Genomic DNA, 13,408 nt, shown 5'->3' with positions numbered 1-13,408 from the left:
GAGCAACTGATGGCGACACACAGTTGGAAGCCCCTTTTATACCAAACAGTGAGCTATGGTGTCCTTGAGCACTACACGCGTAGTTTACCTGATATTTGTTTCTTTTATATTAATATATGTTTATTTACAAGTAAAAGAAAAGATTCAAGGTGGGTAACTAAGAATATATTAGGAGTTGGTCTTAGCCATTCCGGTTTCATTGAATACTGATGCAATAACCACGCCTTCGATATATATGGACCTTTCGTTTTAGTCTGCAGATGACCTTCATAAAGTGCCATTTGATTTTATTTGAAATTCAACAATTGCTTAGAAACACTCTGCACGAAGTTTTATGGTTATCAGATAATATTTTGTATTCAGGAAAGCTCAGAACAGGCTTTTTCTGCTATTCAACTGAAGGGGTATTCATAGTGCACCTTTAATTTCATATGAATACTTAATAAAATAAAATTTCTTAATGGTCACTACCAAGACGGTTATTAACAGATTGATCAAAAATGCCTTAACATGCAAGAATAAAACATATAAATGCAATACTGTCTCACTCAATCTTTTAAGAAATTCATTTCTTTTTATCTCAGCATAAACATAATCGTATGATATGCTCTGCTCTACTCTACTCTTTTGTGTCCTCAGTCGACTTTGAAATATTTTAAACTGCTGAACTTTTGCTAAGAAAATTCAGCAGCAGAACCGCATGGCAACAAAAATTAAATGTCTCGATTAATTACAGAAAATCAGCATCTATCAAAATATTTCGAGAATATCTCGAAGTACTTTATATGTATATCGCACTTACAATGAACACCGGCAGAAAATAACTCGTTTGCTTTTCCTTTTTTATTTTCAGCAATTAATATTACCATTAGTATTAGTATTATAATGGCTAAATAATGCAAGGAAATGGGATTTTTCTGCATCTGCTAAAAAAGAGCAAAAAAAGTTTCCATCATTCACAGCTTCCTCGTTGCCAAAAGTGTCTATCCAATTTTGCTTTGAACTTTACTCAACTCTCCACCTCGACCACTGTGACAGGAAATTCATTCCAATGATCTTCAACATGCAGCCCGAACGTAAAATTCATAAGATCGAGTCTACTGTCAAAAATTCTGTATTTGTTCCCCCTAGTCCGTTTCTCTTCTACCAGTGAGAATATACACTCCTCGTTCATTTTACTAATTCTCTTCAGGACCTTATATAAGTCAATCAGGTCCGTACCGGGAGATGTCTAGTTGCCAAGCTTTGTAGTCAGCACTTTCTAAGCCATTCATCAAATAGACATCGATTAGCATTATCATAGAAGGGCGAGGTAAAATCTGGTCGCCCTTCTATGAACGCATTTTAGAAATTTTATCTTCAAATGTGACCTTCAGACCTGAACACAACATTCTAAATGCAGTCTCGTCATCGTCTTATATAAAGGAACAAAGATATCCTTTTCCTTTCTTGCGAAGGTTCTGTATACGAGTACTATATAAGAGATTCTATACACTTGAGTTATAGTACAGGATACCATGTGCCTTCCTAATCACCTGTTTACGGAAAATTTATGGAAAATTTCATTTCTGATTGTATCGTAACCCCTTGAGCCTTTTTCTTCCTGGCCCACTTTTAACCACCCTCTCAGTTTCTAAGTATATCCTGAATGCCTGTTCCCTAGGTGCAAAACCGTATTTAGAAGCATTAAACTTAATTTGCCATTTAAGACCATTTATGCAACGGAACTAAGTAATTTAAAAGCAAAATGTCATGATCTTGTCGTTAAACGCTCCTTCTATCTTTAAATCATCAGCAAATATGACAGTTTCCATTGCATTCTCTCATCATTGTCATTAACAAAGTTTTTCCGAGAGGGGGAAACTTTGCTGTGCTCGCCAGAGAGAGACCGACTAACGCAGAGTGGAAAAAAGTCCATAGAAGTTTTCCTCTCATCATGGACAGGATTCAAACACTAGCCTTTTCCACTCGGTGTGGGGAAAGTGCGGTATTGGCTCATGTCATTATATGACATTTAGAGGCCTTAAAGCCTCCTCAATGACACTAGCAAAAATTCTTGTACCTCCTCCTCCGTTCAAATGAATTCTATCTTTAGATAAAATGTCCTATATTAATTAAGGCAGCTACGCTAAGAAAAATCACCCCCCCCCCCCCGATAGGCCTTGCATGAATCCTCCCAGCCTAAAGTTAATCCACAAGGCTTTCATTATTGGTCTCCTCTCACTTGTGGGAAGAATTACAGACACAAGAATATTTTATTCCTTCTCCCGATATTTTTGCATAACGACTACATATTTCTTGACCAAGTCTTCAGTTCCTTCATGTTTTAAATCATAAGTAGCAACATGGATCACTGTAAACTGTTCGGTACCGTTAAAAAGGAATAGCTGGTTAGGAACATTTTTTAATTTTCGCACTTGGCAGATATATTCTGGTTCTGTTGCATCCGTCTAAGTATTTTCAGAAGCTGAACTTTTGTTTAAAAAAATTCAGCAGCAGATTGCGTATGAAAATATTTCAGTGTCTCGGTTAAAATTATCTTGAAGTATTTGATATGTATCTCACTTAGAATGAACACTTGCCGAGAACAATTTTTTCCCTTTGTCTTTGCTTTTCAGCAACTACAGTATTAGCTTTAAATATTTGTTTGGGATGTGCTATGCCAATTATTTGTTTCACAGTGGTTCCACAGTGTCTTAATCTTTTTCTTCTCTCTTTACGCAGGCTTCCAGGTACAATGTAATGAGAATTAGAGAGGTTACAGAATTAACCAGTACAACTTTCAGGTCACAAACTTAAAACGAGTAAACAACTGTCAAAAATCTGAACCTATTTCTGCAGTGTAAATGCAAATTTGACGACTACATTTAGGAAATCACCAGAGCTACATTAAGATCCTCAGCTTCATTACGAGACATTTGCAGCATATCCCTGATCCAAAGTCATCTTAGTATTTTATAAAACTTGTCAGCACTCGAATCGAACACACTAAGCAGATAAGTAGATCTGGAATCCCTGTGTCAAATGAGGCCTTGCAGGTGATAACAGGATGGCTGCCGCTGAATCGGATCTTAGTATTCAAATCAATGTGCTTCCATCTGCGACGTAGACAGTCATACGAGCGGATATCAATTGAAATTCGTTGTGACGATGGTTATAATGAGGAAGAAGAAACGATCGTGGAATTGATTGATCGGTGGCAAAACAGATGGAACAGCTGCACCAAGGGTTTAATAACCAAAAAATGTCTTCCAAGCATCAAACAGTTTGGGAAGGGTATGCCAAGTTGATTTCAATCAAATCTATATTCAACATTCCTGCTTACAGGGCATGGGTCCTTGTTTGGAAAATTAAATGATTTAGGTATTTCAGCATGTTCATCGAGTACTTGAGGAAAAAGAGAAGACTGTGTACATCTTCTATATAGGTGCCCCAAATATCAGGATCTACGGGAGGAATTGATTGATCGAACACCCAGCGTGCAAACACTGACTTCTGGATGTGAGGCCCTTCTACTGAAGACAAGAGCAGACTTTGGTGCTTTCCAAACTTTTGCTGTCCAAGTTTTCAAAAGACCACGAGTTCTGCTGCAAATGGAGCAAGAACAATGCTGATAAAATTAGCTGACTACCTCCATGCACATAAAATTTTCTTGAGTGAAACGGAAGTAGCACATTCAAGTTTTTCGTGACTCAAACCTGATACATGTAGAAAAATCCTTTTTTAATCAGCTTCTTCCTTTATAATGATCCAATTTTTTTTTTTTTTTTTTTTGTAATAAAAACTACTGTCACGCTGGAACCAGGGAGCTGAAGTCGTCAGAAGTGTTATTGACTGGTTAGTCTCCTCCTATGTCCTCACAGTCTTTCTGTTGCATCTTTTAACTCCTTGTGCCCCCTAATCACCCACCGAATCATGTCATCTAGTGTATGGTAAGACAATACCATTCCGCCATGGGCTCAAAGAGAGTTTTCTTTTGTACACCCAATGAACTAAACAAGAAAGTTTTGCGTTTTCAGGTTTATGAACTACTCAAATTTTTGTAAAAAAAATTTTGTTTAGTTCTGGAGGTGGGGGTGGGGGGTGAGAATATAACTTATTTTAAAGTAACCAAGAATGACTCTGAAAGTACATTATGCTTATTAATTTTTTCTCAGTCGCTAAAGGTTGCTTTAATTAGTTTTAAATAATTAGAAATGCAAATATTAACACATCCTGCTTAGATGTCACTATTATTTCCCAAATAATACATAAGGATTATTGCAATACTAACAATTTTTATTAATATTTATTTACAATTTCATTTCAAGGCCTAAATTTCAATATAACTAACTGAATTTAATATAAAAAAACTCCATAAAAATAAATAGCCAGGTATTAGAGAACACGGGAAAGAGGAAAATATCGGTGGTTCCAATAACTTGTTGACTAGTTGTTATTGTAAAGTTTCAGGTGCATCAGCGACGTGGCAATATTGCGCCGTAAATATTATGTCTGTAATATGTTCTGGGATCGAATTATCTGTTTGCTGGACGAAAAACGCGAGTTTCCAAGAGGAAAAACCATGCCACGCAAGCCTGAGCCCCCACTAACTTAGCCACGTTGTGAAAAAAGGACCATTAAAGTTCCTTTTTTCAAACAAACAGCATGTCTTCTGAAACTCATTGATTGGTTGGTTCATGGTATTGGCAACAAGATTGACATTTAAAATATGCTTATTATATTCACTTCTCTTCTTTAATGAAATAGCCAACAGTCACTAATTATCTGCTTCATTCTGTTGAACTTCTTCTGTCAGAATCATGAGCTAACAAATGACAAGAGAACCATATGCTTTATGGTGCATGTTTGTATTATCAAGATAATAGATAGTTTTCGGCTGCCTAAAACATGCTTACAAGGATATAAAACCTGAAACATGCCTTTATACAAACACCTTACCGTAGCTGACACCATATCCTGCACCATACACTCCCAGTCTGTGGGCAACACCTAATCCGTATCAAAATCTGTACACATTGCTTAATTCTATATGATGAGCGAGAGCCAACTTATAACGTGGGAAATATATGTAGTCTACTTCCGCAGAGTCTGATGACTGATGTCCTCTCTCTCTCTCTCTCTCTCTCTCTCTTTCTTTACTTTTTTTTTTTTTTTTTTTTTGCTTGTTCACTTAATCATTCTTAGTCACTGTTCACGATCTGGGTTGGTCTACTGTAATGCAAATGCCACATATTCCCTGGTTCTGCAATATAATGCATAGCCTTTTTTTCCGTGAAGGCTGTGCTCATCATTAACACGTTGAGAACTGAAGAGGAACTTTTTTTTGTAACATCTTGTACTTTTCGAGAAAACTGAACGTAGTTCTCACTTCATAATAGAGAAACGATGTTATTAATAAAAGTACTTTTTTGTTCATTTTATTTTATTTTTCTTACTTATGACTACTATTGGCAATCGTAGCTCAAATGATGAGCATATCCTTCATACCTAGTACAAAAATGCCCGCACATACGAGGGGTTCGGACACACCGGACTTCAGCAAATAGCCAACTCATTCCTAGTGAAAACAACAGTCTGGCATAAATTTGAATCTGTGGTTTCGTTCAAACAAATATTAAGTGTAATTTAAAATCTAGAAATAAGTTATCTTGGTAGAAGAAGGGAGAGAAAAGATCATACCAATATTCTGGGCATTCCACACATGAATATTACTTTTATGCGAAAAGTTCTACAAACTCCGAATCTGAATCCCTGTTGGTTTATTTGGAATTGAGTATATAAATATTCATGCCCAAGATGGGTCTCTAACCAGTGACCCTTGATCGAAGCTTAATGAATTGATATTCTGAATGCAAAAGGAATAACTATAAACTCAATCAGAAAAATGAAAAACACGAACACCAAATTGATTTATATAAAATTAACGCAGGAATAAATCAGTTGTGCAGACAGTCTTAACATTTCTTCCACTCTGACGATTTGCCAACCTACATTTAGTCTCTGATTATTATTATTATTATTATTATTATTATTATGTGAACCCTATTATTCGAATTATTTGAATTGATGCGAAACTTTTTATACTGATTATAATTTTCGAGTTAACTGCATTTTTAAAAGTATCGTTTGAGAATTCAAGTTGGGAAAAGTTCTGAAATCTGATCTCAACAGAACACATGTATGAACGGCTTTGCCCTTGCTGAGCTGATCGGCCTTTCCGAGCCAGCTGAAATCGATGGTAAACGACCCTATGTGACAACTGTGGAAAACGCCTAGTGGTGGTAGACAACCTCTATACATTGTGGGCTTATATTTTCAATACTCCCAAGGCTAAAAGAAGTGATTGATATGTAAAAGGAGACAGAACCTGTTATTAAGGTCATAATGCACAAGATGGCATTTTGTTAAGATAATATAGTATTACCGGTTTTGTTGTGTTACGCATTGCTACGTACTTCCAAGAGAGATGTGAAAAATAATTAAGAAGCTAAGACACTAGTTGGAATGTCATGACCTTTTCATCATTACTTTTGTTGGAATATCATTTGACAGATGTGCACGGCTCTGTTTTCTTTCATGGTTCAATATCAATTCGAAACATGGTTTTCACATGGCAGTTTATGAAATAAATAACTGTGTTTAAAATTAAAAGTAACAGAAATACAATTTTGCAGCACTCTGTCTTTCAAGTCTCTTTTCTTTTAAATACATTTCAGCTGAACTGTTGAACTAGTATTTTAATAGACAAAAAAGGGTTTGATGTTTTTATTATTACGTGATCAGATCCAGGGTTTTTTTCTTTTCTCTCAACTCCTAACTTGGTGCAGTGAAGAGTTTGTAAAGTCATGGTACCTGCATATACCTTTGTACCTTACAGAAAACATTTTTTTGTTTCTATTGTCACAGGTTCTCACGCATATATAAAGTTATGGAAAGTATGCAAGGGAATAAATACATTCAATCAACAGAGTCGTTCTGCAAAAGAAAGAAAGATGCTCAAAATTAGGGCTATAACTGTGCAAAAGAAAACATATGTGGTGGGGGAAGATGGGAAACGTTAAACAAAACGGAGGCAGGCGCTTATTTTTTTGTACAACGCTTCCACCTACCTGTGACCACAGATAATCAAAGATCAATTTAGTGAAACGCAATATAAAAGGTGTCGATCTCAGTGGGGGCATTTCCATGCAAACAATAGCCTTTGTTCTATTTCTCACTCCTGTGATTTCATTCTTTTCATTTTTTGCATTTCACCAGGTGAGTTGCATGCATCAGTATATTAGTTCGTCAATATTATTATTTAATTAGATACCTCAAGGATTTATATTCGTTGATATAAAGTTATGCTATCTTTCATTTATCCTCAAAAGTACTTTTGAGATAAGGCGGAGACTTGTAATAGGGACATTAGCATTTAGCATTAGTAGAGGCATGTGATGCAAGAAAGCAAGCTTATGCAGCATCAGCCAAAAAAAAAAAAAAAAAAAAACCCGCTCTCATTTCACCCCTCCATTCATTCCAAATATCTGTCCAGCTCAGCCCTAAATTTATTTAGGCTATCAATTTCCACGACAAAGGATGGAAGTCTGTTCCACCAACCAACCACCCGCTGGCTAAAGGCAAACTTCCGCACATCTATCCTACATCTGTCCTCCTCAATTTAAATTTATCCCCTCTCAGGTGATTATTCTGAGCAAATGGAGGAATCCCATCAGCATTGAGCATGCTCAAACCATTCAAGGCTTTATACACCTCAATCAGATCACATCGCAGGTGCCTAGTCTCCAGACACTGTAATTTGCAAAATGTAAGCCTTTCTTCGGCTTAAATTTTGAATGGAACAAAGCAACCCTTTGTTCCATTCACTAATCTTCTTTCCCTTCTCTGTACTCGTTTCAGCAGCTCTACATCCTTCTTGAAATGAGGCCTCCAGACCTGTATACAGTACTCAAGATGTGGCCTGACCATTGCCTTATACAAGGGGATAATCACCCTGCTAAAAAAAATCCTGTATATGATACTATGAGACACTATGAGCTACTCTTGCAGACCGTCTGCACTGCTCAGAAAACTTCATATCTGCCTGCACAATTACCCCCCGGTCCTTTTCGTTCTCCACCACTGTCAGTGTAGTACCACAGAAAGATCCACAGGGCTCGGTCCTAGGACCATCTTTCTGGAATTTGGTCCTGGATGAGTTCCTAAATCAAGATCTTGGGCATGTTAAGTCCCAAGCCTATGCAGACGATTTAATTTTTTCCGTGCCTACCAGCTCAAGAGCCCAGCTTAAAATTTCTGCTAACCGAGCACTCTGGCTCCTCCAGGAGTGGGCTACCTAGCACAAGCTGACAATCTCGGCTGAGAAAACCTCCAGCATCCTCCTAAAAGGGAATCTAAGCTCAATCAGACCACCGCAGATTAAGATCAATGCCATAACCATCAAGCACCGAACCCAGCTTAAGCACCTTGGTGTAATCCTGGACTCAAAACTGTCCTTCTTCCCACACCTACGGTATATCCAAAAGAAAATAAGAAATTACACAGCATTGGTGGCAAGGGTCACCCGCTGGGACTGGGGTCTAAATCGACGTACCCTAGCCCTGTTTTACAAAGCAGTCTTTATTCCAGCCATCTCAAATGCTGCAGGGGTCTGGTACCATCGGGCAACTATTGTCACAAATCAGAAGAAATTAGCTACCATTCAAAGAGCGATACTAATTACCATCACTAGAGCCTGCTGCACGGTGAGCACTCCTGCTCTCCAAGTCCTCCCTCTAGATCTTGAAATAATTAGATGTGGCATGTTGTATCATCTGTCCAAATGAATCTCCACTACCACCATTGTATTCACCATCAACCCAGCAATCAATCGCAAGACAGAAAAAAAGCGCTTTCTCGCACGCCTGCAGCAGGTCTGGCAGGACAGATGGACAACATCCACTAAGGGAGCAATTACAAAGAAATTCATCCCTGAAGTAACGTTCATGTTCCCAAGCTGGTTTTCCCCTGGCCTGTACATAACGTACCCCCTCACAGGCCACGGGTCGATACAAGAAAAATTAACGTCTCTAGGCATCACAGATGATCCACGCTGCCATTGTGGCATTGACGAATCTTGGCACCATATAATGTATGACTGTTCTGACTATGAAGACTTGAGATCTATTCTGATCACGAAGATTATTAATTTGCCAAAGGACCAAGAACATATACTAATTCATAACCATGACAATTATAAACACTTCACCACTTTTTCACAGGATGTCTTCAATAGACGAAGAACATTAAGGAGCCTAAACCACAAAGAGTAATAACTTGAGACAGATTCTGGGCACCCCTCTCCAATAGCATCAACCGCGGACCTCATCGAAGCTCATTTGAACTGAAATTCACTTCCTTCATCCAAGTTCCATCGGGCTGATATCTGCAACTGAATCTCCAGGGAAGATTAACCAGTACCTGATCCCACTGAAGACGCCAAAACCCAGACACTGGAGACACCAGCAGCTTTTCTGCCACAAGCCACATTGGCGATCAAACCGAGCACTCTAGCCTGGTTTTCTTTTACTCTCCTCCCCGGCCGGAGGGAAGAGATTGGTTCCTGTCTCCTTCCCCCCGGTACCCCCTTCTTCCACCTGGTGAGGCCTGGGCCTGACTCTCTGGAGTCGCTTTCTCTATCGTTCCCATACCTCTGTCTTTTCCCCCCAGCCTTCAGCTCCCCCTAGTCTGTCTAACTCACAGTGTACACCCCACACAACTTATCAATTAATAACGTCCAAATTTAATCCATGCTTACATTACTGTTGGCCTTTTATATTCTAGCGTTAACCCCCTTTTTATTTATTATTTATTTTTTTTATTTATTATTTATTTATTATTCATTTATTTATTTTATTTATTTTTTTTTTTACATAGGCCCTTGCCACTGAAATCTTTGGAAACTAGGTGGCAGGACCTGCCAGCGTACAAAAATCTACTGCGTACCTGACCAACGGCTAATGGGTCAGAAGAACAACGGTACACAACACTACCCATTCGTCCACTCCCCACACACTTTTTAAATCTCTGGACGGACTTCACAGAGTTCTGTGCTACACAAACAGAGTACACAACGCAGAGATGGGGGAAACCCCTGGTGCCGTCAGACAACTCACACACTTTGCACTTTGTCAGTGTAGTACCACAGAGTTGATACGTCACTCTGGGGTTACTGCTTCCCATATGTAGTACTTTACATTTGTCAATGTTAAACTTCATTTGCCACCTCTCAGCCCATCTGCTCCACCTTTAGTAGTGTCAGTAGTGTCCTTAAGAACCCTGCCAACCTTCGTGTCGTCTGCAAACTTGGACATTAAGCTTGATATACCATCATCAATATCATTTATAAATACAGAAAACAGCAATGGACCCTGAGGGACTCCACTAATAACATTAGTCCACGATGAGCAGTGTCCATTGATTACCACTCTCTGTATTCTCTCACTCAACCACCCCTTTATCCATAGCAGCAATTTGCCTCCAATGCCACACTGCTCAAATTTGTTCAGCAGTCTTCCATGTGCAGCGATATCAAAAGCCTTTCTAAGATCCAAATATATGATATCAAATTTATTCCCTTCATCCAGTTCCTTTGTGACCACATCATAGTATCCACATGAAGAAGTACGCCCTTCTTTGCCCTTATTCGTTTAATTATTAATACTTATTTTAATGGAGTTGCATCAATACTGAAATAGGATATCGAGATGTTAATAAAATTAGCTTTCCAATTGCCTTTTCTTCTTAAAAATTAGATTGTAATGTAATGTTCCAAACTGCCAAGTTATTATGGGAATCTATTTCTTCGGGCAGCCACAATGATAACGGTAGTAAATGAATTTCGAAAGACGGGAATACAGCCAAAAGGTCCTGAGATGTTTTTTGAGGGTGACTTCTTAGCTCCGAAAGCTACCAACTAGTAAGCTTCTGCACTGAAGAATATAACAATCACCTTCAGAGTCTGCTACATGCAAGATTGAAGTGGTTCCTAGTTGCTCGTTCAGGAGAACAAAGGAAGGAATCAAGCTTTCAAAATGTATCCTTTCTTTTCATCGATTATTCTTTCCAGAAAGAGGTATAGCAATCAATTTGAATTTTTAACCTTGATTCGTCTCTTACCATATCTAGTTCAAGCTTATGCTGAAGTTAAAGGGATGTTGAATTTGGGTGCCTTCAGTAGAGACACCCCTCGTCTTGACTCATCCTGTATAAAGTCTGCCTTGAAATAATTCTTCTTGTGGCAGAAACAAACTCCAGTCCTAGTTGATATGATTTCCTGTAGTGACTTTCACCTTGCTGTTGTGCGATCATGGTCACCCATTCTGTGAAGGTTTTTCTGATGGTCATTAGTCCTACACTTATCTCAATTTTGTAAGGTATCTCTCGAGTCGCCTCATTAAGGATGCCTTTGTGATTTCGTCTCGCTATAGGTTTCAACTATCGACATGCTCTTGGAGATCATTAATAGCGGTCTACCAGGCTTGGGACGAATAGTCCGTTACTTTGTACCTAAACTGCTACGTGATGTTTCAACAGCTGATTTTGAGTGTCCCGCTCTTTCTGCTTCTGGCTAATGGATATGCCCACTATGCGACAACCTGCTATTACATCTCTTGTGAAGGACTCTTGGTCCATTTTCCCCATTCTGTTCCATTACATGGCTTAGAATGGACACGCCTTTTATATCCTATTTTTAAGTAGTACTGCTATATACCTGTCATGACCTCTTGGAATCAATCGTTAATTTCTAGGTATCAGATAGCTAAATACATTTAGAGAGTGGAGGGGGGGGGGAGTCTGTACATTATCTTAAGCGTATTCTTGTTTTGAATAAGTATATTAAAGTATTAGTATTAATATCAGCAGTAGCAAAGGATGCAAGGAAGCTTATACAGCACTAGCGAAAAAAAAAATAAATAAATATCCACATTAACTGCCCAACTACTATAATGATTTTTTTAAATCCTTCCTTTAATTTATTCAAACTGAATACTTCAAAAAAAAACAAAAAAAAACAGATTTTGAAGTAAGTGATTTTTGGAAATTTCTTCCAACGATCACTTACTCTCTATAAAACCAAATTTTTGCACATTTATCCTGCAAATATCCTTTTCTTTCAATTTAAATCTGCGTCCATACGCCTTTACCGACAAAGAAATAATAAGAATGATATCAGCCTCTAATTTATTCAATCCAGCCTTAAAAGCGTTTGGGAGGTTTAGGATCTGAGTGCACGTGCATAGTTTAAAGAAGCTACAATTGCAGTAGTGAAGTCTTTATTGATAAGGGTAGCCTTTGGTGCCCCGATTAATCTTGTTCCGGTCGTTTCAACATATCTACATCCTTCTTAAAATGAGGCTTTCAGACCTGCATGCAATATTCAAGATGCAGCCCAACTACTGCCTTATGGAAGTGCCACCTAGTGCTTCCTTTATCTGAGGATTGTTCATGCGTTTAGAGTCATTGCTAGTAATCAGATCAAGTGTATTGCTTTCTCATGTTGCCTCCTTAACATGCTTGTGTTAGAAAACAGTCTTCCAATAAATACAAAGCAGTTTTGCTACTGTGTGAGTGCCACTCACGCGTTCCAATCAATACTGGAAAGTTAAAATCCCCATTATAAGATATTCTGATTTACTGGCTTACTCTATATGTCTGTACAGTTGTTCGTCATGCCCATCATTTGGCCTATAACATACTCCTACTCTCACTTTTGTTATCCCGCTGTCAACGTTACACCAAACTGATTCAACAATATACTGCCCCACCCCATAAACCATGTGCACTGCCTTAAATTTTATGTGCTTCCTAATCAAAACCATATTTCTGTACATATTTTGCTTATCATATTCAAATTCCGTATTCCCTATGTTTGAATGACACCAGGTTTCTAATATCCGTATAATTTGTACATTTAATGCCTTATCCAATACTTCAATTCATTAAATTTATTTACTACACCCTTAGTATACAAGTAAATACTAGCCTGTTCTTGCTCTTGGACACAGCTCATATATAGCTGCTTGTCCCATGAGAAGCAATCCTTGTAATTCCCCACACTTTGCTTTTCAGAGTGAAGCATGTGCCAACAGGAGTGCAAGAATGAATTTCATGTCTGCTTGCGGCTGCAGTTGAAATATCAGTATGTGTATAGGCGCATGATAGTTTAACAGCATGTGTATTTCCCAAATCTATCAGTTTTCCAACACCTACCTAACACAGCATCAACAAATATTCTTGCACTCATTTAAGTGCATCTATCCCTGTAAAAACAATATCTCCTGTTAATGAGCACAGATCATGACGAGAAAAATACTACTCTGTGAACCTTGCAGTCTCCCCAAGGTCGAATTGATTGGCAAAGCTC

This window comes from Mastigoproctus giganteus, chromosome 1, assembly GCF_048544385.1.
Source record: "Mastigoproctus giganteus isolate SK-2022 chromosome 1, ASM4854438v1, whole genome shotgun sequence".
NCBI lineage: Eukaryota > Metazoa > Arthropoda > Arachnida > Uropygi > Thelyphonidae > Mastigoproctus > Mastigoproctus giganteus.
This window is presented reverse-complemented; position numbering follows the sequence as displayed.